The following is a 26,563-nucleotide window of genomic DNA, read 5'->3' on the forward strand; positions in this document are numbered from 1 at the left end:
TTTGACATTAGTATTATTGATTCTTGGATATATCATCAAACTACGGATGATTTCTTGTCTAGAGTGGGTTTTTGGATTTGTGAGGTCAACATGAAACTGGTTTCTTAATTAAAAAAAACAAAAACACACACACACACTTTTTTTCTTTCTGATAAATGTTAGATGTCATTCTTTTCCTTTAATGCCTTTTTGCCTTTTTACGTAAATTGCTTGAATCTCTGTGGTCCCATTTAGTCCATGATATACAAAACGTTAATTAGAAGCAAGATGGTTTTTCCCTTAAATTTATAACTTAAGAGTTTTGATCTTTTCAAATCTAAGAATGGAGTATTCCATGCTGACCTGAAAACTCTGAGCCATGTAGATCCCATTGTTTTCCCATCTATCTTTAATTTTTCCTTGGCACGTGGGTCAAGGCCTGCCTGCAAGCTCTCTGCATCCCCAGTTCAGATTGCCCTTTTGGGTTTAGGGCTTTCACAGCAAACACAGCAGACTCAACTTTTCACATTTATCTTAATGCTGTAACTTCCAAGGACACAGGATTTTGAAGCCCCAGATTTCATGCTAACCTTGTGTTCAGAAACCTTCCCTTTTGTTTATGGCTAATCAAAATGGTGCTTCATTTACATGTAACATAAATTCTAAACTTTCCCCAAATGCTGTAACAACCCTGCTTCTTTCTTTGTTTAGCAAGAACAGTACATTTGCTTGCAATTCTTTCTTGCCTAAGTAAGAAATAAATTTAGCTTGTGTTTTTCAGATTGTGTGAATTATGATTACTTTAAAAGCTAATAACATCAAAAATAGGTCTCCACTCTAAACCCCTTTGGACTTTTTGGAATTCTTAATTTTTTTCAAACTTTCCAAAAATTTTCAGAACCATATTGTCTAAATACATTTCTCTGTAATTGTCCAGAGCAAAATTTTGAAATGGGCAGAGTACAATTTTAGCATTCTCCTTTCCCATATTATATTCTGTTCCTTTTTTCCTTTTCTCCTATTTACTGTTCACACTGTCTCTATCAGCTCTGTCCACACCTTCAAATGCCACCTAAGTGTCTCCATAAAGTCAGCTTCTTTTCCCATAAGCTCAACTCCTTCATGCTTCATGCTTTCCAAAATAAATCCAGTAAAGCTCTTGAGCGCAATGCAAGGTAATCTGACAAACATTCCAACCAGGATATATTAAACAAATATAGATAAGTACCACAATTTTCAAATGACTACAAAGGGAACACCCTGTAGAAATTAAACGCCAAACCACTGACCTTCATATTAAATAAGAAATACATATATTCTATCATGTTGAGTAAACTTTATTTGCACAAAGATTATTCTTTGTGATTTTTCTTCCTTGTGTGGAGAACACTGTGCAAACCAGCTTAAGACATAGATTTGTTTTGTTTAGTAAATTCAAAAGAAAAGATGTCTATTCCCTTTAAAAATATTGATTATACAATGAAAAGAGGAGAACTGAATCATTAAGCTATGAGTCAGCTATGGACACAGAGATATTTCCATGGCATTTTTTTGAGGAAGAGAATTTATTCAACTCCATGTGGGAGAGAGATATAACAGAGCTGGCTAAGACAGGCCATGGGGATGGGGGTGAATAAAAGCAGCTGGTAGCACAGAAACACTAAGGTAATTATACTCTCTTTTCTCTGTTTGGCTGGAATAAAGTATTATTAATTTCCTCCAATTGTTAAGTGTAAAATGATAAACTAGATAATGTTGGAGGCACTAAATGGTTTTTGTGTCTCCTGGAGTTAAATCTGTTTTGTTGGTTTCGAGGAAGCCAATCTTCACAAATGCATTTTCCAGTGAAGCAAAGTGGTAAATTGAAGCCCTGAAACTATTATTAGAAAACCAGTGTTCAAATTCCAGCTCTGCTACTATTAGATTATGTGATCTTGACTGTAGATAACTGCTCTGGACTTATATTTCCTCAGGCATAAAATAGTTATTCTGCTGCTGCTTATGTGACTGCTTACCTCACTGTATTGTTCAAAAGATATATTAGATGAAGTACAAGAATAATACTACCCACGTACTACTATCTTATAATTGCTATAATTATTGATAATAACATATGTGATGAAAATCAAAATTTATGGTACATAAACGATTCATCTAAAAGCAGAGAACTTAAAAAAAAAAAAAAAAAACAACAACCTGTGACGGACAGATTTTAAGGTGTCTCCCTGATCCTTACCTCCTATATCCACATTTTCCTATAGCCTTCTCCATGAAACATGAGAGGGGCCCATGACTTGCTTATAATTAGTAGAATATGACAGAAGTGATAGGGTGTCACTTCTGGGATTGTGCTATTTAAAGAAGACTCTATCTAGTTAACAGGCTCACTCAAAAGTCTCTGCCTCCATTGCTGGCTTGAAGAAGCAAATTACTATGGACTTTCCACACTTAATCTTAGCCAAAAGGCCGAGAAGCGATACTATGGACTTTCCAGCCTCAAGGAAGTGAATTCTGCCAAGAAACGTACTAAGTGTGGAATTGGATCTATTCCCAGTTGATCCTTATCTGGTGCCTTCAGATAAGCACCAGTCTTAGCCATCACCTTGCTTACAGCCTTGCGGAATACCCAGTTAAGCGATGTTCACACTCCCTAGCCACAGAAACTGAGTAAACGTGTGTCATTTCAACATATTAAATTTGTGGTAATTTGTTATACAGAATAGAAAATTAACATAGGGAGCAGTTCTCTACAATGACCTAGAGGATATCTCTTAATAATTGTTTTAATTTGCCTTAGTCATAATCATTAATACTAGAAGAGTGATATATGTGTATTAGCTAGAAAAAATACCAAAAAAAAAAAAATCAACGAAGTAGCTGGGTGTAGGCTATTGATTGAGGAGGTAAACAGGATAAATTGATTAGAATTTTGAAGGTATGCTTTACAGAAGATAGACAGTACCAGGAAATGAAAATTAAGCAAAGGGACTCAGAGTAGAAATTAGGGCCACTATTTATATTTCATAAAATGGACAATCAAAGATAAATTAGAGGTGGAATTCTTCTCCGTTTGATTGCAGTTTTAATGACTAGTAAAATGGTATTTAACTATTACAGAGAGAGCTTTATATTCTGACTTTGTTTAGTGACAGAAAGCTACAAGGAGCTATCAGAAGTTGAACTGACTGCATATATATTTATTTAAATCTAACACACAATTATCAAGCAGCTACTAACATTATAAACCACCATTGCACATTAGTAGCTTAGAAGTACATATTCAAATATCAACTTAAATGTCACCTCCTCTATGAAGCCTTAGTGGCTGTCCAATATAATCTACTCTCTGAAGGATATTATCCTGTTTTTTATTTTTGTATTATTCAAGAACTTTTCAATCATTACCTGAAATGTAACATTTTCTTATTAAATTTTTATTTTTCTTTCCTTCATTTTCCATAATAAAAATAAAATCTTCATGAATGAAAAGACCTCATTGCCAGGCTCAAGTAAATGAATGAAGAAATGAATAGCATGTAGATAAATGGAGTATGGAATCTGCCCCAAAGTGAATTACAAATAGATATGGATTGTGGTTTAAAAGATGGAGTGATTATAATCAGTGGGATTAGTAGGGAAAGCACCAAGGTTTTCTGACTTTCTGGAAATATTGTCCATACTTCTCATATGTCCAAACCTCACATATTTATAAATTTCCACAATATATCTCATCTTCACACAAATATTTTATTAAGACATCTCCACTCCTGTCCTCATCTTTTCACTGAAACCAGTCTCTTTTATTGTTCATTCTTGAAAACATTTACAGATGCCTTCTTTGTCCTAGGTATTGTTTTCGGTGTTGGAGACATACTGATGAGTACGGGGTTACAGTGTATGTATAAAGTCAGTTGTTAATTGAACAACCAGATAAATAAACATGTAATAATAAACAGTGATGACTATTAAGAAAGGAAGATCTTAATTCACAACTTGGTAGGGAGACTTAAATTACTCTTGGATTGCGATGTCAAAAAAAGGCTTTCTTGAAGAAACTGGACATTTAAGCCAAGATCTTAAGGAGTGAGTTGGAGGTAATTGAGGTGAAGCCTGGGAGTAGGGTGGACATTTTGGGCAATGAGATCAGCACATCTGGAGGTTGGGATGTGGGTGTGAACTTGAAGAACTACAAGGAACGGTGGGATGGGGAGGAGATGGATAGCAGAAATATGTCTATCAGTCCTTTATCTTGTCCCTTTTTACTTCAGACATTTCTCCTTACTCTGATATTTGAAAAGATATTCCTCAATATTTTGTTCTAAAAGTTATAGACCTAAAACAAAACAAATAAACAAAATATTTGCATCATTATTCCTCTGAAATGGCATTTAAATCTTGTATGAGGAAGTAATTTTTTTAAAATTTTGCATATAGAACATTAGTTTTCCCAGTGTCATTTATTGATGACGCTATCTTTTATCCTGATTTGCAATGCCATCTCTGATACACACACACACACACACACACACACACACATATATACACATATATATTTATACATATATATATATGTGTGTGTATAAAATGTCTAATTTAGGTATGTTTCTAGAGTTTCTGTTTAATTCCATTGTCTATTCTGTACATAACTAATTCTAAAACTAATGCTTATTTATTTAACTTTAGACTGAATTTTGATTTTTTTAGGCAGATTTTCTTACTTATTCTTCTTCAAAATTGCCTTGACTGAGACGATCACAAATAGAGTTAAAAATAATTTGTCTCTAGTAGTTTTGTTACTTAGCGACTGCATTGTACATCTTTCTCTGGGCCTAGTGAGTCTGGAAATGGATTCCATCCTTAGAACAACAGCTTGCTTTGCCACAAAAAGTTCTATTTAAATGATAAATAAGCAATTTATGCTGCAGACAGAAAACATCTATCTACTGTTTTAAAATATCTGGTCATTTTTAACAAAATAGTTTACATGCTGATTTACAAAGAAACCTCAATAATTACCAAAAAGTATACATTGTAGAAGACACATCTTTGATTAAAATTAAGAGAACAACTTTATGCATTTTACATTTTTATTTTTCTATATGGGTAACTGAATCAGTGTTTCATTATACAAACAATCTTTTTGTGATTTTTATGGAACAACTTTGAATTTACAGAGAATTGACATCCTTATAATATTGCAGTTTCCATATATTAAAGCAATATAGTTTTTCATTTCTCTGTTTACTTTTATGCCTTTCAATTACATTTTGTATTATTCTCCATGAAAGGTCTTTATACATGTATTGCTAGTTTTGTTCCTTAGTACATCATAATTTTGTTGCCACTGTATTATTTCTTGCTGATGGCTAGGAATGCAGTTGATTTTATTCATGTAATTTGCTGAATACTTTTGTTAATTATAATTAGGATATATATATATATATATATATATATATATATATATATTAGTACAAAAAATATACATATATATGGACTTTATTGATTAAATTTTCTGGGACTTTATTGTACTAATCTTTTAATGTACTAGTCTGATATTTTATTGCTCTTTCTTCATATTATCTTACATCATTTTCTTCTCTTTTTATTATTTACTTCCTTCTCTTTCATTGGACATACTCAGTAGTTCTTTTCCTAAACTCTTGACTTGGATGCTATGTCATTTTAGAAGTATTCAGTTGACAGTGAGAAGATCCAAATAATAGCAAGTTAAATCATACCTGCATTAGTTAACAGTACAGAAGAATTCTTGCAGTTTCAGAGTTCTTTACCAGTGTAACAGTTTCATCTAGGACTCAAGTTTTTCATGCTTTCTCCCCCCTGTTCTCATGTTACATTTTCATCTTATGCTTGGTGTCTCAGGGTGGCTTTAAAGCTTCTGTAGTTCTTAGATATCATATTATCACACCAACATTCTAAGCAGGAGAAGAGGCAGTCTGAAAAAGAAAAAAAAACATTCAACTTATAATATTTACTCTGTGTTCTTAGAAATGAACGACTTTTCCACATGTTCATGGGCGAGGGCTAGATATATGCCCTCTATAGATGGTAATGACTTTGTTTTGAGTCATTTGGAACATCACAGTTTACTAATTGTGGGTTTCTGCCTTCCCACAAATATGAGTTCTAAAATAAGCAAAAAAAAACCAAAGAGAAGGAAAGTGCATGACTGTGAGTCGGTCATAAAATTTTGTGTCACTCACACTTTAACCCTTTAATTTTGAAGCACCAAAATTTTCTCTAAGAATTGCTTTAGATAAATATGCCACAAATTTCAACATACAGAATCATTATTCTTAGTTCTAAATGTTTTGTATTCATTTTGATATCTTTTTTATCCATCTTGTAGAAATGTTTGTGTACTAATTTCCAAATAATTAAATTGACTTTAAAAATTTGATTATGTGCGGTTTAGAATTATCATCTGTATAATATGGCTATTTTGGTATTTGTTGGGATTTGCCTATCAGTCGAGCATTTGTTCAATTTTTGTAAATGTTCCGTATGTTTGCTTGAAAGGGAAATTGTTAGGCATATAATTAATAGGAACAGAGTTTTATATACTTCTAATACATTGAGTTGGTTATTTGTGTTTTTCTTATCTAAATCCTTGTTCTCTTTCTCTTCTTTTCTCTCTCTGTCTTTCTCTTTCTCTGTTTCCATGATATGCAAGTTATTGAAAAAAAGCAAGTTCTATTCACCCACTGTGATCATTGATTTATTATTTTCTTTTTTACAATCTTTCATATTGGCTTTATAAGTTGTGATGCTTTGTTCTTAGTTCGTGATTTTAATTGACATATTTTCCCAGTGAAACCTTTCTGTTTTATCCATTGATCTTCTCAAATCACTCTTCATATAGCTAATATATATTATTATATACTTATATATTATTATGAATTTGTATATATTTACATGCATAAATATATATTTTACATATATATTTTTTCTCTTTGGTTCATTTTATCAACAGATCCATATCTCCACCAGTTTTCTTTTATTTAGTTTTTGATTGCAACTTTTCTCTTTCTTTTGCTTACAACTGCTGTGCTTCCTTATCTATTTTCTGTGTCTTTTTAGAACACTATTTAACTTAATTTTAGTTTTTATTCAATTTGATAATCTTGTTTTTTTTCAAATCCAATTGAGTTGACCCTTTTACATTTACTGTTGGTTTTATTACCAACAATATTATTATTGTTATGGATATATTTAAATTTATTGCTCTATTTTAATTTCATTGGATTGTTTGGAACATTTTTATTTCAAATTTCTTTTTATCTTCTGCTTTCAATGTGATGAATCCAACTCTTATGAGTTTTGTGTGCGTTTCTTGGGTGTATGTACTAAGCTTTAAAAAACTTTACACTTAACCTAATAACACCTACAGCTAACTAATATTCATATCTTCTTTCCAAACAATATGAAATATAACAAACTCTAAGTAATTCTAATTTAAATCATGCTGACTTACATGATGCTTGAAACAATTCCAATTAATTAAACATAATCACCTCCCAATTTACATTATGTTAGTTCCATCTTGTTTTTATAACCACTGTGCCACTAATCCAAATTTTGTATTCATTTTTACCTCTTATATCCCACTTTGTCTTGAAGTTCATTCTTCAGTTGTTTTTAAAGCATGTATTTGTTACTATTAAACACCATTTTTGTTTATCTAAAAATATATTTATTGTCAATCTTTAGCAAAGTATGGATTTCTAGTTTGCTAATTATTTGTTATTTTCTTTTTCTTCGTGGATAATCTTTATTATATCTCTGGTTCCTCTCAGTATACCTTTTAATGGTCTTTGGTGTTCTGCAGTTAAGAATATTGTGTTTTTCCCTAGGACCAAACATACTTCCCGAGTCTGAGAGTATAAGTCTTCAAACATATCTGGATTTTTCAGCCTTCATCATTTCAAACATTGCTTTTATTCTCTCCGTTCTGAACTTCTCAGATATGTTAGAACTTCTGATTTTACCCTTCATGTAACAAACGCTTTCTTAGTGTCTTTTCTTCATGGCTATGCCTCCTTCTGGGCAATTCTTCACTTATACCTTCTAATTCACTAACTCTCTCTTCATCATCTTCCATGTTCTGCCAAATCTATACAGTTAATATTTTATCCCATTAACTTTGTTTTTATTTCTAAAAAAGAAGTTTTTCCCCTCCAAATCTGCCTGTTTTGTTTTCATAGAATTTTACCTTTTCTTATAGTTTTAGTTCTGCCGTTTATTTAATTAATTGAAGCATACTTATTTGACTTTATTTCTTCCTCCTTTTTTTATCATTGAAATGACTATTGAGCAGCTAACAATTCAACATGAGTAGATATGTTCTATTCATGCATTTATTTCAAACGTTTTTGCTAATCAATTTCAACTCTCTTGTTCCAAAAGCATTGTTTTTAGTGAAGCTACATTAGCTACCATATCCTAGCTTCTCATTTGCCATGTAGAGTTTCACAGACAGCTCTCATAAAGCAAATTTGTCCTGGATTGGCTGAGTTCATTTGGTGAATACTGGTAGTTTGTTGGTTGAAGTCAGGTACAGGCTAAAAGACTTTAGAACTTCACCTTCTATTCCTCTACCAAGCTTAGTATTATGTAGTAAGTTAAAATGAAGTAAAACCTTACATTCAACTCCACAAAGTAAAGACACATTAACATGAAGGCAAATACTGTCCTGCAAACTGTCTGTAACTGAGAGTACATTAGATCTCTCTCTCTCTGGCCCAGAAGCAATGATCGATATTTTGTATGAAAGGCTTATTACCAAGGGGACTTGGAATTCCTAGAGGAAGATAGGTAAGACTTATAATCAGGTCAGGAAGTAGAAGAGAGTGGACAGAGGCAGGGACAACTTGCTCCAGGCCTTGAATGGCTAACGCAGAAGGATGGGGTTGCTCATTTTCATGCAAAGGTGGGCAGTTCTGTTAAATGACTCCTCATCGAACACATGTATTTTAGATGACGCATTTCTCCAATCAAAAAATATTTTAACATACAGTTTAAGGTATCATACATACTAATTATCCAACCTTAGGTTGTTGATCAGAATTACCTTTAACACACACACACACACACACTATTAGAAAGTATTTCAAAGTTAATGATTTCAGCAAAAATATTGTACACACTTGATAATTATCTGTATAACCCCAAAAGAGATGCTATTAAAATTTAGTAAGAGTTTATATCACCCCTTACAGATGTAATTTATATAAAAATGATGTACTAGATATAATTTCTCATATATGACGACATTATAATATAATATAATAAAGCATATAAATGGAGCTGCAAAGGCCAAATTTTACAACTTTTTGTGTGTGTGGTGTGTGTGTGTATGAGAGAGAGAGAGAGAAACACTGAAAGCTTCTGGGACAAGAATGGATAAATTTGCATGTGGAACCTAGAGACTATTCTGCTAGGGGAATAAGCAGAACTTTAATTTCTCCTCCCTGAAAATGAAAAAGCTCTGTCAGCATGAACTTGGTTTGTCCTGACAAGGGCTCAGTGAGAGGAAGAATCAATGATGATGCTGAAGTTTTTAAAAAGCAACATAGATGGTGGTTATCATTGTGCTTGATCCTGCACGGATCTATATTGTCGAAGGATAACTGTCGCTCTGAATCCATAAATTGGAGGATACCTTAACTTGACCTGAATAAGTTTCCCTAGGGTGTACTTGGGCTCTGATGATATGGCTGTACTTGGTTTTTAAAGGCAATAATTTTAAAAGCACAGACCATAGTCACATATGGCCATGAGGGCTGCTATCCTTCCTCATTGTTTGAGTGACCTGAGCAGGATCACTAGGAGTGTTAGATCCAGTCCAGACCAGCGGTACAGTGGCAGCCAGAGGCCCTAACTCCAGTCTTTTATTTTAGCACATAGCAATGGGAAGTAGAGGATCTTTCTCAGAATGGAATTCATAAAAGAGTTGGCCATACCATTTGGTCATTGTCCAAGCACAAAGAGAAAGCTGCCAGAACTCACTCTTACTATAAATCCAAAAACTTGAATTGCTTGGGATCAACAGAGGAGAGATGACTGAGAGAAAAAGGGGCATTTTTGCTAGTTGAATCAGGGATAGCAGAGTGGAAACCTTAAGCCATTTTGCTAAGAAGTTTATTTTGTACTACAAGGTGATGAAGTGAGTCAAAGGTTGTATGTCTCCTGGTCTTAGAAGAAATCTCAAATACTGGATTATCCTTATAAAACCGGATGACTCACAATCGAATTGGGAATCACCCTTTACTGAGCTTTCATTTTTAAATAGCTTAAATGCCTCTCCTCCTCACCTCCTTATTCATGATTATTGACATTAAAGTTTTATATCAGACTAGATGCTTGCAGTCCAGGCTGGCATGTTCTTCGATACTCTTTTTCTGTGTTATATCATTGTGTTGATTCGTTCCTTGAATCTCCTTTTACTGCCCTTTGATGCTCCTTATGAAAATATTTTTCTTCCCTTGTCCATGCCATAAATATAAATTTATCATGCCTCTGTTATTGTTTAATGTTTAGCGCTAATAAAAATGCTACTTAGCATTTGCCCAAGGTTCATATTTTAAGTGCTTTACAAGAACTATTACTCAGGTCTTTTTTAATGAGAGTATTTTCCTTTTTAAAAATTAGCTTCAGATATATAACACAACATAATAATTAGACATTTACACCTCTCACACAGTGATAACCTCCTCAATCTACTATCCCTCTGACATCGTACACAGCTATTACAATATCATTGACTGTATTCCCTATGCTGTACTTTGCATCCTGTGACTATACACACACACACATGAGTGTGTGTATATGTATTTGTAGTTGACATTCAATATTATTTTATATTAGTTTCAGGTGTACAGCGCAGTGGTTAGGCATTTATATAATCTAGGAGGTGATCCTCCTGATAAGTCCAGTACCCATCTGACACCCTACATAGTCTTTACAACACTACTGATTATATTCCTCATACTGTATTTCACATCCTCGTGATTATTTTGTGACTACCAATTTGTACTTCCTAATCCCTTTACCTTTTTAAATGAGCGTGGTTTCAAAAGCAATTTGCATGAATATTCAGGAATATTATAAATGTGAAGTTAAAACCCTGCTCCTGTGATGATTTGCAATTTAGGGATGTAATACACAGACATAGGCAAGTGCCAATCTGTCAATGATAAATAAAAAAGAAGCATTTATACTATATAGACATTAGTAAAAATGTTCATATCTATAATTCTATTTATTTATTAATTGGGTAGCTTATTTTTATAAAGGACAATGTCTATACAATAGTGTTTTAAACCATTTAATTCTTTATTAATATAACATTTATTAAACTGAGAATTTTTTTTTAAACTGAGAACAAGCTTCTGTTTGATTTAAACCCAGACAGTGTTACATAAATTTTAAGAGTGATCTGTGTTTAGCTTAGTTCATTATGGGTGCCATTTAATCTAAATTATGTGGGTAAAGAAAATGTTCTATTGTCCTATTCAGATATTCACAGGTAGTCTGAAAATAAAATCCATTGCCTTACACAACACACTCATATAACTTCTCATCAATACATGCAAAGAAATATATTTAAGCCGTTAATAATTACATTTTTGTCTTTGTCTGCATATGTAAGTTCAGCAACAACTCTCCAGAATTAGTAATCCCATGTATCACCCAGAAGCTTTTGTTACCACAAGAGAATTTCTGTATAGGGAATAAATATAAAATAAAAATATGTTTTTGCAGTTTTCTCCATGCCTGGCATTGAAATGCACTGAGAATAGGGATGATGTCTTATTATTCGTTGATTCCCCAATGATTAGTCATTGGCATATGTTAGGTATTCAATAAATGTCTGTGGGCTGCTAGTTACTGATTGTATGTAAAAGAACATTATTTCAAACCATACACATAGCCCGTGAGGGAGAATTCTGCTGGGGCCAATTCTGATTTCATGGATTTATTGGCAGTTCATCTCTTGGAACCACGCAGAAACTTTCCATCGCACTCAACATTAAATTGGAATCGCAGACCACAGCCTGCGTAACCTTTCTCTGTCCTATCCAGTACCACTTCTTGTCCTCCTTAGCCCCAGTGCTTCAATTACACAGGCCTTTGTTCCGTTCCTTGACTCTACATTTCTTACTCTTCACAGAGCTTTTTCCTTCCCACAGACTGTCCCATGCTGTCCTCTTCTTGTCACCCAAATCTCATCTTAAATAGTTCCTCCCAAGGGAAGACTTTCTGACCCCTCACATCCCACAATTCTTGATCACGTTATGTTACTGCGTGATGGTTAATTTTATGTGTCCGCTTGGCTGAGCTATAGGCTGACTAGGTATTGGGTTAAACATTATTCTGGACATCTCTGTGAGGGTGATTTTGAATGAGGTTAATGTTTAAGTTGGTGGACTTTGGGCAAAGCAGATTGTCTTCCATAATATGAATGGGACTAGTTCCATCAGTTGAAGGCCTGATGAAAACAAAAGTCTGATCTTTCCCTACCCCAGAAAGAGGAATTCTCCAGGAGATAGCTTTCAGACTTGAATGAAACATCAGCTCTTCCTGGTTCTTCAGCCTGATGGTCTGGAACTGCAGCATTGGCTCCTCCTGGTTCTCTAGGCTGCCAGTCCACCATGAATATTTTGAACTTGCCAGCCTCCCTAATTGCATGAGCCAGCTCCTTGTAATAAATCACTTAATCTATCATCTATCTATCATCTATCTATCTGTCTGTCTGTCATCTACCTATATTATTGGTTTTGTTTCTCTGGAGAGATCCTGATTAATGCAGTCTCTTTATTATCTTTTCCTTTCACACTGTAGGTATGTTCCATGAAAACAGTGGGCTTAATTGCCTTGCTCATGGTTATATACCCAGGGCCTAGAATGATTCTTACTCTGAATATATGCAGTAATAAATTATTGTTAAATGTTATAATTAATGGCTTGGCCCCTAGATACCAATTGTAACGATGCTTAAAGAATAAATAATAGTAGGGTCCTTCAGATTATCATTTTTTCTCTGCAATGAGTTATAAAACGAATTATGTATGACTATGTAAACATAATCCAATTCTAAACAAATCTATTGAATGGATACATTTATTTTGAAATAATTATGTATTTTAATTACCTTGTTACATTATTAATAGTAGTCAAAATAGCTATTGTTTATTGCATGACTAACAGTGTATGATGTGAAATATTAGGTTATTATTATTTAATATTACCATGTTTCCCTGAAAATGAGACCTAGCCGGACCATCAGCTCTAATGCATCTTTTGGAGCAAAAATTAATATAAGACCCGTCTTATTTTAATATAAGATCGGGTCTTATATAATATAATATGTTCGGGTCTTATATTAATTTTTGCTCCAAAAGATGCATTAGAGCTATGGTCTGGCTGGGTCTTATTTTCAGGGAAACACGATAGATATACTTAATAATACAAAAATAAAAATGATTGGGCATTATTATTCTTCTTTACCTCTCTTTACCTCAGTTTCCTCACTTATAAAATGGGAACAATAATAGTATCTGTCTCACAGAGTTATTGTAAAAATTAGATGAATTAGAACAGTGCTGGACAGATTATATTAACTATTATTATTGTTGTTGTTAACTATAATTGGAATTAGTCCGCAAGTCTTTTACCAGATGCACATTATCTTGTAGATCAATATAAGATTTCGTTCATTATATTAATGGAATCAAAGTTATTAAAGTGGAAATTATGTTTAATTTACTCCCTTTTTAATGCAATTATGATGTTTTCAGAGTAACTTAAAGTAATTTTCCCTTTTTGATATTATCTTATGTCATATTCCTATGAACTATGCTAAATAATTGCTTTCACTTTTTCCTTGTCACACCTTTCAAATATTTGTAAATTTTTTTCCTTGCTAAGTTAAACAAATTTAGTTCCTCTAATTTTTTTCACTTAAGATACCATGGTGACTTCTTTAATCATTTAAATATCTCTGCTCTGGATGCCCTCCAAATTTCTTAAATTATTTGGAAAAGTCATGCTAAAACTAGATATTATGAAAGTTTTAAATATATAATCTCAACCAAAGTGATTTCAAACTAGTATGTTTGGACATCCAATGGAAATATGCTTATTATATCCTTTTTTCAACTGTATGATGTGTTTTGGTCACATCTTGAACTAGTTTATGCAGACACATACAAACACAGAGATATGCATCAACACTTACTCACCCCCAAACACATACACGCATTTGAATTATTTCTATAGTTGGATGGGCAAAGTTTTCTGATAAAGAATCTATTTTGATCCTTATTAGGAATTCATGATTATCCCCAGTTTTCAAATATGACTACTGAAAGGTCAAATCATGATCCTTGAGGAAAGTGTTATACACAACTTTCTTTTGCTTTAACTAGCAGATTTATTGCTACAAAGTCTCCAGAGAAATTAAAAGAGACCTTGTGTTTGCATCAGTTTTAGACTCTATTATTTATATTTGCATGCCCCTTGCCTTGGGGCTCATGTCTCAAAGACATTTCTATGGGGACTTTAAAAATGCAGCAAAGATGATAACATAATGAATTCAGTGAAAATAAATAAATAAATAAATAAATAAATAAATAAATAAATAAATAAATAAAACTACTATGGCTTCTTTACTACTACACCGTTGAACAAACTCTTGTGGAGTGCTTTCTAGTTGGGTCCCCATCATTGAAGCATATCTGTCTAATAGCTCCCTTCTGGGCCTCATAGGGTTGAAGGAATGACTCTCTGTCTAAGCAGAATAAATATCTGGTGTGACAAACAAAGTTAAACATGGAGTTATCACACAATCTCTATTTTTCCAAGAGCCACATACTAATTCTTCATCTCTAAAAAGGGTCTGTTTAAAGCAAGCCTGTCTCGTACCCGTATGTTGCTATTGTCTTTAAGCATCACAGTCTTTCTATGGAAAAACTAGAAGCTATAATCAGGCATCTCAAGGCAAAGTATTAAAACAAAACAAAACAAAACAAAACCCAAAACAACAATAACAACAAACAGTCTGAAGCAATAGCCAATCAGAATTTTTTTAAATTTATTTTTTAATTTTAGTTGACATACAGACTTATATTACTCGGAGTTTCAGGTATACAACATAGTGAATGGACATTTATATACGTTAATCAGAATTTAAAGGACATCAAACAAAGTACAAATGCTGTAACACAGACTTCAGATCATAATATATGCTGTCTGATAGCATGCATAGATAAATGGGAAATTGGCTTTTTATTTGTAAAATTAAGGTAGGAATGAGCAGTTTCATACCACTGACGTGAGAATTAAATAAGATAGCTGGGAATCGCTCAAGTATCAAATCGGTAATGTAGCCACTGTTATGACAATGTTACTGTTTCTCATATATTTTCTTCATACCAAATACATACATATTGGTAGAGAAATGTGGGTTAAGTACCATTTTTACCTTTAAATGATCTTTCATTTCCTGTTTGTCATTTACACGCATATCACTCCTATTTTCATTTTAGAAATTTTAATTAATCAGTCATTTCTATTTATAAAGATTTCTCACTTCCCCATGTCTTTTGATATCAGTCTAATACTCCCAGAATTTGTCAAAATAATTAGAAATGTTTCATGCGTCTACAAGACAATTAACATAATTCAATATAATAACTCCATGCAGTACAGTTATGTCTATGTTTAATTCTTCTGCATATTCTTTTATCTTTGTCAAAAGCTTTTGAACTTTGGAAAATTTTTAGATGACTTGTGGCATTATATCTCAAAATTTCAACTCAAACATGTAAAATTTATGTTAAACATTATGATGTTTGCCCTTAGTATTTTAAAGTAATACCTTTTACTTTATTTCTTTTAAATTGAAGATTATTCTAGTTGTATGAGGAAGAGGTGGAATTACTGTTTTAAATAATGTTTTTCTTCATTTGTTTTCTATAGACCAGCATTTTCTTATTTTATTAGCACACACAATAAAATGTGCTTGATTTTTCCTTTTGTATTTAGTATCCATTTGATGCCTTTACCAGATCCTTGCTCATTCAGCAAATACTAGATTTTCATTGCCACTTTCACTGTGTTATTCTAAATGGATTAGCTAATTACTTAATTTTCAAACTTTTTTGAATTACTCTTCATCTTGCAATAATCAAATACTCCTTTTGAAGAGACATCGTTGACACAAACAAGCAAGGTCACAAGAAAAAAATGTTTGCCTCTCACCCAGGAAATTTTCTGTCTTGAACAACCTTACTTCCTACCCACTCTGGTTGAGTGGTTGAGTAATTTAAGTTGGTAACCAAATATAGTTGTTCCTTATAAACTGAGAAATATAGGCCATAAAATGTTACTGAATATCAGGGATTAGCATAACCACAGTTTTCTCCCAAAACCTGAAGTAAATCAACAGATTCTTAGGTAGAAAAATCCTCTCATGAGATCCGTAACAGTTGGTCTCTTCTGTTTCTTGCCATGCATGTAAAGTTTAAGAAAAATAAATAAATCTTTTATAAACAGCAAATTCATTTAATTAGTAAAGCAAAACTGGTGGAAAATGCTCAGTTTCTAGTAGAATGAATTAATTAACAATTAAATGTCATCAAATAACACTATCATTGCATACATTTGCTTCTTAGCTTTGAGTCAAATAATTAACAATGTGTGATACTGCAGCTTTAAACAGACACTATATTTTAGATATTGACTAAATAGCCATTTGCTTCTGTGATATCAATTTCAAGGTCATTTTATATTGTCTGGACATGTCTTCAATATTTAAAAACTAAGAGCAGGCTTGACACAGCTCCATGTTTCTGCATTACTTACTATTGAAAGCTAATTGAAATCATTAGTTAAAGCACACATGGTAAAGATTTTTGTTTGTTTGTTTTTTTTTCCTCTGTGTGTGTGAGGTAGTAATGAAGTTAATTCATATATCGGGATGCACAAAATGGGAGCCATCGCAGTGCCAGGCCCATATCATAAGTCTAAACCGAAGTCAGCCTCACGTATGGAATAGACCTGTCAAGGAAACCAAGTATATAACGTGTAACAACCACAATCCTCCAACTCAGCCTTAGTTAGCTTACCTTACTCTAGAAAATAGGACCCGCTAGACTTCTAAGGAAATCCCTGAACTCCTAGTCAATCATGCCCTGTTTCCACATTGCCTCTTCTAAAGCTCTAGAAAACTCACTTTTGCACAAAATCCCATGGGAAGAATATTCCACTGCCTGTGAGACACTACATTCCCCCAATCCATGGGCTGTTGAATAAAGGACAACAAACTGGTTACTGAATTGTTTTAGTTTTGTCATTTGACACTTTATAACAGTAGACGGCTATAATTGATGATAGGTGAGGGTTAGCTACTCTTCTGTCTACCAGACTGTACTGAAAGTACTAAACTAGTAAATTGGGCTATACAGACAGACACTGCTTAGCAGGCAAGCATTAAAGTGAGCCACAGCTTGTTGTGTGAGTACAAACATGCCATAAATCCATTTTGCATGAAAGGCTCCTCTTAAGCAAACACAATAATATCCTGATACAGCATTTTTCTAATCACCTCAAAACCTAGATTGATTCTAAATCAATCAAAAATCCTCAGAATCAATGATGGAACCCAGCACCTGCTGTTAGTGGTATATGGGCATATAAGTCTGCTTCTATGTATAGGATGGAGAATCTGATAAGTTTTGCCTTTGGTGAAGAGAAATCTCTAACACATTGAATCCATTCACTTAAAGAGAAAAATGTATTTCACCAAGAGGAGTCTTTTTAAACATCCACTCTGCTCACAAGCTACTAATTTTACCCATGAAAAACTATTTTTGATGTTTATTTTGCTGATTAGCAATATTTCTGGCATTGCTCAAGGTAGGAAGAGCTGAAGTTGTAGAAGCTGACTCTAGAGTGGCCTTTCTGACCAAATGATAGCAGACTACCCTGGGAGTGTGAATTACTGATTAGGAACTGACTGCCATGAAGCGCAGCTTAAACTACCCAACTCCTACATAATGGCACATCTTCTATATGGAAGGTATTTTAAAGTAATTTGTAGACCTGATAACACTAGGCTTTTTTGAAGAAGATCAGAATTATTTTTTTGCATCCCAAACAACTACGATGTGTGTCATAAAGCAGGTGTTGAAGTGGAGTAGATTACACTGAATTTGTGTGGGCAACAGTAAATGACAAAAATGAGGAACTAGCTATGAATGACTCATCCTGTCAATTTTGCCACTGATATAAATGGAATGCACTCAGTCTCTTTAAAAACACTCTGCCTTACCTGATTGTCTATCATCATCATCATCATCATGAATTTAAAGCTTTGTTTTAAATCAAAAGATATATAGATTATTCAATAAGCTAAAATTTTTTAAGTTTGTTCAGAATATTCAAAAATATCACAGAATTTTTCCTACATTACATCAGTGTATTATTTATTGATGTGATCAGTGTGTTAGATACTTATTAATGAAGATAAATTTAAAGAAATCATTAATTGCTCCTTAATAGATGTGTTCCATTATAGGAGATTATGATAGGTCTTCCTATTTCTACTAGATTTTTGCGTTTTCTTCCATTGTAATCTGTATGTATCACATCTCAAGTTTTCACACTAGACATTTTATTTATGATTCATTTTACTTTTTAGGTGATTATATTTTAAATTTTGAATTGTTCTATTATACTTACTGTAGATCAAGAACGACATTACCTCTTCCAAATGTATTTTCTTTTGCAAAGTATTCTTTTTAACTCCATGAAGTAGAAACCTCTAAATAATTTAAACAGACGTTTTCTGCCTTAGTTTATAATATACATTTTTTATTTGAAAACAGTGAATATGATTTAGGTTGTAAGATTTTTATGAGTAAATAAACTGTTTGTTAAAAGAGTTATATAAAGTTATTTGTGTATACACAAAATGTTCAGGAACAAATACAGTAGTCTAACTTTCAGTTTGAGATTACTATGATAGCATATTTATTTATGGAAAAATTAGGGTATTTAAAGATGTTCTAGATTTCTAGAAAGTAAAAGGAATGTGTGTGTCTGTGTAAATAAGTTTATAAAACAATTATAACAAATAAAGAGTTTTCTGAATAGCTGATCATGAAGTAAACTGTACAGGGCTGTCTTGAAATAAAATAAATATAGATTTTAAATAAATACTTTGTAATTTAATTTAAATTTATACTTGTTAACTACTAATGAGCAAGACTCTAATAATGTTGCAAAAATACTATCTGTTTGAAATGCTACATTAAGTGACTTATTCCTTCATTGACTTATTAATTATTCTTTATTTGACATTATTTGCTATATTTTAGATAAAATGCTGGAAGCAACCCTAGTTGCAGAAGGATAAATAAAAGCTGCACCTTTTTTTTCCAAATATTTCTGAGAAATCAGACATGAATTATGAAGAACTGGAAGGGTTTACATGTTGTGTGATTCAATTGGACTATGTTTTCTTCTGTTTGGTTTTCAGTGTATGGGCAGTTTCAGTTAATTGCTGCTATTTGAGATTTTAGTCTGATTTTTGGTCCAGCATGATGCTTTTATCATAAGTATTATTATATAGCTATTAAAATGCATGTACCAAAATGACATGCAATAATGTGGATGAATCTTAGTAATAAATATTAAGTGAAAAAATAAATTCAAATGATGGTGTAGAACAACAAGACATTTTTATAAAATTGAAAGCATTTAAAATATGTATTTGTGTAGGTACATATAATTACACACACGATGTCCATATGTGTATTCTATATTACATACACTTACTTTTTAGTAATACATATAAATGCAATATGAGATTGATGATGCAACGATCAACATAGAATTCAGGATGATTCTTTCTTGATTTAGGGAGGGACGGAATGGCTGATTGACGAGAGGGGTGGGAATACATTGTTGAATGGAGGTTTTTCAAAGTCTACGTTTTCTTTTGGGTGGAAGGCTCAAGGTTGTGCTGTGCATTATTAAAAACAACTAATTAAGGACTAACTAAATAAACACAAGCCTTGCAAGAATGAATCATCAATGAGAATGTATCATGAATCGAACTCTCTAGAGTTTTCTTAGATTCTATAGATTCTACTTATATTATTAGCTCTGTTCCGTAGTTTTGTCTTTTTTGGCTCCTCAGTTATATGTTTGTTGGCTCACTTTATTGCCTGTCTTCTATATATTCCTTTCTTTCCGATCCTTTTAAATCCTATCTTTATTTTGTTTCTTTTGACTATTTTTATTTCTTCTGAATGCCCTATATCATATTTTTCAGACAAATATTTCTCCATCAGTTATCCTTCTATTCAGTCTTAATCATGTGATATTTTGTTTGTTTTAAAATTTTCTTCCTAAGTTCACCTGATACTTTATACATTACTATTTTTTGTCTATTTTCTGAGGTTCTGATTTTTTTATTAAAGTTATTTTTTCATGTCTGCAAATTCACTTAACAAATTTTTTTTTTGCACTAAAATTTTCCTGTTTTGTGTTTTGTTCCTGTGAGTGTTTTTATATACCTAACTGTTTTGATGTACATTTCTATTTTCTTTTTATGACAGCTTTATATAAATGTTGCCTGCCTGTTTTATTTATTTTAAAATTTCTCACTCTCATCCAACAATATTTCCATATATTTATGGTGAGAGATTTTCATGGTCCACAAAGTCACTTAGTTCATAAATTCTCTATTTGGGGAGACAATGTTGTGCAGTATTAATAGCTTGAGACCTTGTGTTTTTTGGGGAAGATACAATTCTGCTTTTAAGATCATCCTTTTTTGTTTTTCCTTGCAATATGCATCATATACTTTCTTCTTTCCTTCAACAACTCTCCTAATAATCAGAAACCTTCCTTTTAATGTACCTTCTCCAATCCCACCATCAAAGTAGTGTCTTTAGGAGACTGTTACTCTCATCCTGCACATATTCAAGTCCTTTCTTTACAATTCCTTAGTAACAGTGCTCTGACTCACTAGATCACAGACATGTTTTGAGTATTTTTCCTCTTTTGGGCCAACATTTCTCTTTTGGGGTATTGATTTTATGTGTTTTCTGTAACCTGTAGGCTTTCAATAGCCCCCCCTTTTCCATGCAGTCTCTATCTACCTGACTCTGCTTAGGTATTGAGTCTGAAGATGGTTCTACAAGATTTGGATGCTTATTTCTTGACTTACATACACACTTAACTGTATACTATCCTCTGTCCTCAAGTTATTTTTGAGAATACTTTTATTTGCTTTCTGATTTTCCATCTTTGTGGTTTTGGAGGAATGTGTGAAGAGATTCAGATTTAGGGAGCTGCCATCATTCTTCAGGAGGCCTGAACCAGGTATGGTTTTTCAGCATGAGTCTTAATAGCCTGATACCTCAATGTGAGATTTTATTCTCTTCTGTATATTTTGCAACTCACAGCTGTGCTTGTGTTAATATCCAGGCTGTAGATCTCTAAACTAAGCATTCTTTCTGTAGTGTCAGTATTCTTTCACTTACTGTTTTACTGGGAAAGCGATTTTAAACCCTTTTTATTGGAACACAAAACATGACTAGCTACCTGCACAATGTCGATTCACATTTGTACACACCATCAGACAATGTAGTTAAAGTTCCCTTTCCCAAGACTGTGTGAATAAAAATGAGGCACCCCTTCTTTTTGGATGACTGTGTTCTGAGCCAGTGTATGCAGCTTTGCATGTGAAGCTGGAGTGGATTTCAGACTATTTTTATCCCCTTGCCTTGGGCAGGGGACATCTTGCAAAACCTTGTATATCAGCTTCCTGTCTTTGTTCCCCATGGAACCACAGTAACCTGAATCATCTTTTGAAATGCAAATACCATTTGGCCCTTTATTTAATAATAAAATGATATCACTTCTATAGGCAGTTGGCAAGGAAAAACTGGATAAGTAAAATTCAAAGATAGAAACTGAATAGTAAAGCTGAGTTGATTAATAATGGCGAGGATGGGTACAGCTAGATTGGATATCAGAATGGAGGGCTCTGAGATTGCCTTCTAATGGATGGGATAAGATAGAAATATATACTTGCGAGGTAACCCTCTCGATCTTTCTATAAGCTTTGGACTGATGCAAAACATCATGACTACAGAGGTTAAATTTATACTGCCTGAGTACTTCTAAGTGTAGAATAGAAGAGAGTAAGCTTCTGCGATTACTAATTGGCGAATTGATTTAATACTGAGTGACCATTTCAGTAATAATTTTCCAAACTGATGGAAGGAAATGCTGTGGAAAAATGTGGCTAAAAGCTGAATCACTGTGAAAGCACTATTTCCGTACTTGACACTAATTACAAAATAATGGCCATATACTTTACAATCAGACTTACGTTGACAGATGAATGTTTTATTGTTTTATTTTTTTAAATTTACCATCTTATAAATTCAGTTGGCCTGTCAGAACTCCTCCTTGAATTCTTTTGGAAAAGAGGCTGGGTATAGTTAGCAGGTCTCTGCTTGATCCATGTCAAACCGTGGAATCATCTTAATTTTAACTTTTATTCTGGCAGTATGAGCTACGCTTACTAAAATCTTAAAGCTCTGTCAAGATTTCTTCCAAATCTTGATTCCCATGGGTTCTTAACTAAGTTGTAAAATATGACTTCTCTTGACACTTGGAAAGTCACATTCCCTGGGTAAAAGTACCTTTTTTCAGCCTTTTAATTCTAATTCTTTTCAGATATTTAAAGAATACAACTTTGCCAAACATAGCTAAATATTAGGAAAATGTTTTTGTTGTTAATGCTAGTGATGAGAAGTTAAAACTATAGCAACACTATATTGCTAGTGTTACAGCTCATTATTTACTGTTTGAACACAAACAAAGCATCTCCTTTAATGCATGCTTGTTTGTGATGTTTGATTTGGGAACAGGTATATTCCCTGAAGAACTCTGAAGACATTTATGTGAAAGCAAGGCCTATGGAGCTGACTCCAAAAGAGTGAGACCAAGATGTGTGTGTGTGTGTGTGTGTGTGTGTGTGTGTGTGTGTGTGTGTGACTTAACAGGAGCTTATTATTTTCTGATGTACTAATACTCATGACATTTTGATAAGTATTTTCCCTTATGTTTCTTAAGAAGTTCTTCAGTGTCACTTTCCAAAGTGTGTTTTCAACTTGTCTTTTCTGTGCCTTGGAAATTAGTTTTCTGTGAAAACAAACAAACAGGGAAACCATCAAGGCAGTTGACCAATGTATGTAAAGTACTCTTTATTCAGAATGATTTCAAAAGGTCTTTGACTCTTGTGCCTAGCGTAATGAAAGAGCATTGCACTTCCAGTGGGGCAGAAATAGATTCCAAGCCTGACATAGTCATTTTCTAAAATAGAAGAGAAATTTCCATGCTTCCTCTTTGTCTCATGCAGTTTTAATTTCTCTGTTTGAAGAAATCTTTATATTATTATTATTATTATTATTATTATTATTATTATTATTATTATGTTAACAATGATACATTTTATATTTTTGAGTGCTTATTTTGTTGTAGGCATTATGCTAATCCCTTTAGTGGCATTTTCTCATATGATACTGACTCGTATATCATTGAAACTAGTACATGATATTATCCCCATGTTCTGATGGAAAACTGAGTCCTCAGTGGACTCAGCAAGCAAGAAAGCTGACTAACTAGTAAACTCTGATTTAAGAGTATAAATTCTTAAGCATCGATGTCAGTGGCAACATAAGTAACATAATGTCATAATATGGATTATTAGTTACTCTAAGCCTCCATTTCTTCATTTGAAAAAATCAAAACTTCCTAGGCTTGGTTTTCAGTTTTAAGAAAGCAATATATGTGAAGTATCTGGCATAATGTCTGACACATTGTAAACTTTAATAAATGTTAGTTTCTTTCCCTCCTTTTATTAACAGAGGATGATGGATGCTCTGTTTCCCTCTCTTATTATATTTTGTTTGAGAAGATCACTATATAATTTAAAAATTGCTTTCTTACACATCATCTTAATTTGTTTCTTATTGAAAGCTTATATATCTACCACTTAACTAATGAGGAAACACACAAAAAATTGGTTAATAGTTCTCAGGCTGACACTAGACTCATAAGATTTTTAGTCTGCATCTTTTCCATTCTTCTTGAAGCCTCATGCCATTAGTAAAGTGGTAAAAAAAAAAAAACACTTTTTAAGTCACTTTTACAGACTATTGTTTTGCCATCTATCTTATGACTGATGAAGTAAATATGTATAGCTTAAAGTAGGAAGCACAAATATTTTCAGAACCACAATCAACTTTAATCAATGTACCCTTGCAACATCTCAAATTCTTAGCAAAGATGATAAATCTAGAAGCTTGTGTGTATTTTATGTGGAAATGAGAATGGAGCCAAGACTCTTTATTAGCTGTCCTGAGATTGATTGGAATGAGCTGGAGGAGTACAAGGAGGGTTGCAGCGAGAATGACAGTCAAATATGGAACGAACATGTCTTTGCCTTTTCCTAAGTTTTACAGGGAATGTGTTAAATATTTCATTGTTGTGCATGATGTGAGCTGTAGACTTTTCAGATGCTTTTAGCAGATGGAGGAACTCCCTATCTACCTGTAGTTTGCTGAGATTTGGCTGTTTTGTCATGAATGGAGGTTGAACTTGTCAAAAAACTTTTTCTGCACCTATTGCCATGATTATATGATTTTGTTCTTCTTCTTTAATCAGCTACCTTGGTAACTAGCAAGGTGGTTCTGAGCACCAAATTCCAATGTGGGAGAAGAGATTTCCTCACACCAACAAGCAATTCTCCTGACATTAGCAGGGTGTCTGAGAATTCAACTCGATTCAACTCAGTTCTGACACTATCTATCTGAAGATAGCATAAGATTCCAGACGTTGAGGTCTGAGTTCCACAAGACTATCCCGCCCACACACTTCATATGCCAGTCCTAGGTGCAGGTTATCACCTGGGCTTCTGACCAACTGGCTATAGATGGGGGTTCCCATGACCCCTTCCTTTGGTTTGATTAATTTGCTAGACTCACTCATGGAACTCAGAGAAACATTTTCCTTAGTAGATCATTGCTTTATTATAAAAGGCTATAACTCAGAAACAGCCAGCTGGAAGAGATAAATAGGGCAAGGTATGGGAAAAGGGCATGATGCTTCCATGCCCTCTCCCCAAGTTTCCGCATGTTCCTCAACCCAGAAGATATTAGCACCCTATCCTTTTCGGTTTTTATTGAGGCTTCATTGCATAGGCATGCTTGATTAAATTGTTGGCCACTGGCATTTTGATCCAACCCCCAGCCTCTGTCCCTCCCCAGAAGTCAGGGCTGTGAGACTGAAAGTTCCAACCCTGTGATCACATGGTTGTCCTCTCTGGCAACCAACCCCAGCCCTTAGGTGCTTTCCAAAAGTCTCCTCATTAACATAACAAAAGATACCTTTATGTTCTCATAACTTAGGAAATTCCAAGGATGTTAGGAGCTCTGTGCCAGAAACTGTATCACACTTTTATTATTGAAACAATTGTCTTCCATACTAGACCTGAAAAATCCGTGACATGAATGTCCTATCTGTCTTATTGTGTTCTCCAACATGGTGCTTGGCACTCAGTAAATATTGGCTGATTGATTTAATGCAGAAGAATGAGAACTGGGAATATTAAAAGATAATTTGGATATTGAGCTTAATTATTGGAAAATTATTAGATCCATTTGTTGAATTATGGAAGTCAAGAAACAAAGATTATTTACATGTAGAGTGGAAAGTGTGTCATCTTAGGTAAACTAGCACATAATATTCAGGCAGAGATACATTTTAATGACTTAAATATATAAAATAACATAAAGGACCATCTTTCAATACTCTGAATCTGTGTTATGTTTAAATTTGGTGAATATTGATTTAAAATTTTGATTAAACTGCTCATTTACTTTCATGCAGACAAATTATTTTAGGACATTTGATCATTTACTTTTCTCTTTGCATTGCAAAAACATGGTGCCAGCAGTGGCATGTTGTTTATGAATTCTCCAACTTTTCAGTTAGACTACATTTTTTAACATAAAATTAAAGTTTACAATGTGGCATACACCCGTGTATCTATGAAAACAGGTAGCATTTCAAACAAGTCTAGCTTTCCTTAAGCTTAATAAGATGTTGTTTTTTTCAAGACATAAGGACATGGTAGGGTATCATAAATATAATAATAAAGCATTTATAATAACCTACTCAGACTTAAAAAATGTTACTTTCTCTTCTTAGGAGAGTTTCCAAACATTCTCAATGTAATGGAATAATTTCTAATGAATGGGACATTTTTTGGATTTAGCCTTTAATTTCAAAGTATTATAAAAAGAAAAAAGTTCTTTGCTTTTCTGAGCTGTAAAATATGCGAGAAGGTTGTCTTTCAACGATTTTCTTCACTAAGAGCTTATAAGACTTTTTACTTATGGGAACCTTCAAAGAATATAATATCAGCTAAGGTTTCAAGCCAGATTTTATGGCTTCCCTGATCTTTACCTCTTGTCAT

The sequence above is a fragment of the Rhinolophus ferrumequinum genome, chromosome 5 (assembly GCF_004115265.2).
Source record: "Rhinolophus ferrumequinum isolate MPI-CBG mRhiFer1 chromosome 5, mRhiFer1_v1.p, whole genome shotgun sequence".
Classification (NCBI taxonomy): domain Eukaryota; kingdom Metazoa; phylum Chordata; class Mammalia; order Chiroptera; family Rhinolophidae; genus Rhinolophus; species Rhinolophus ferrumequinum.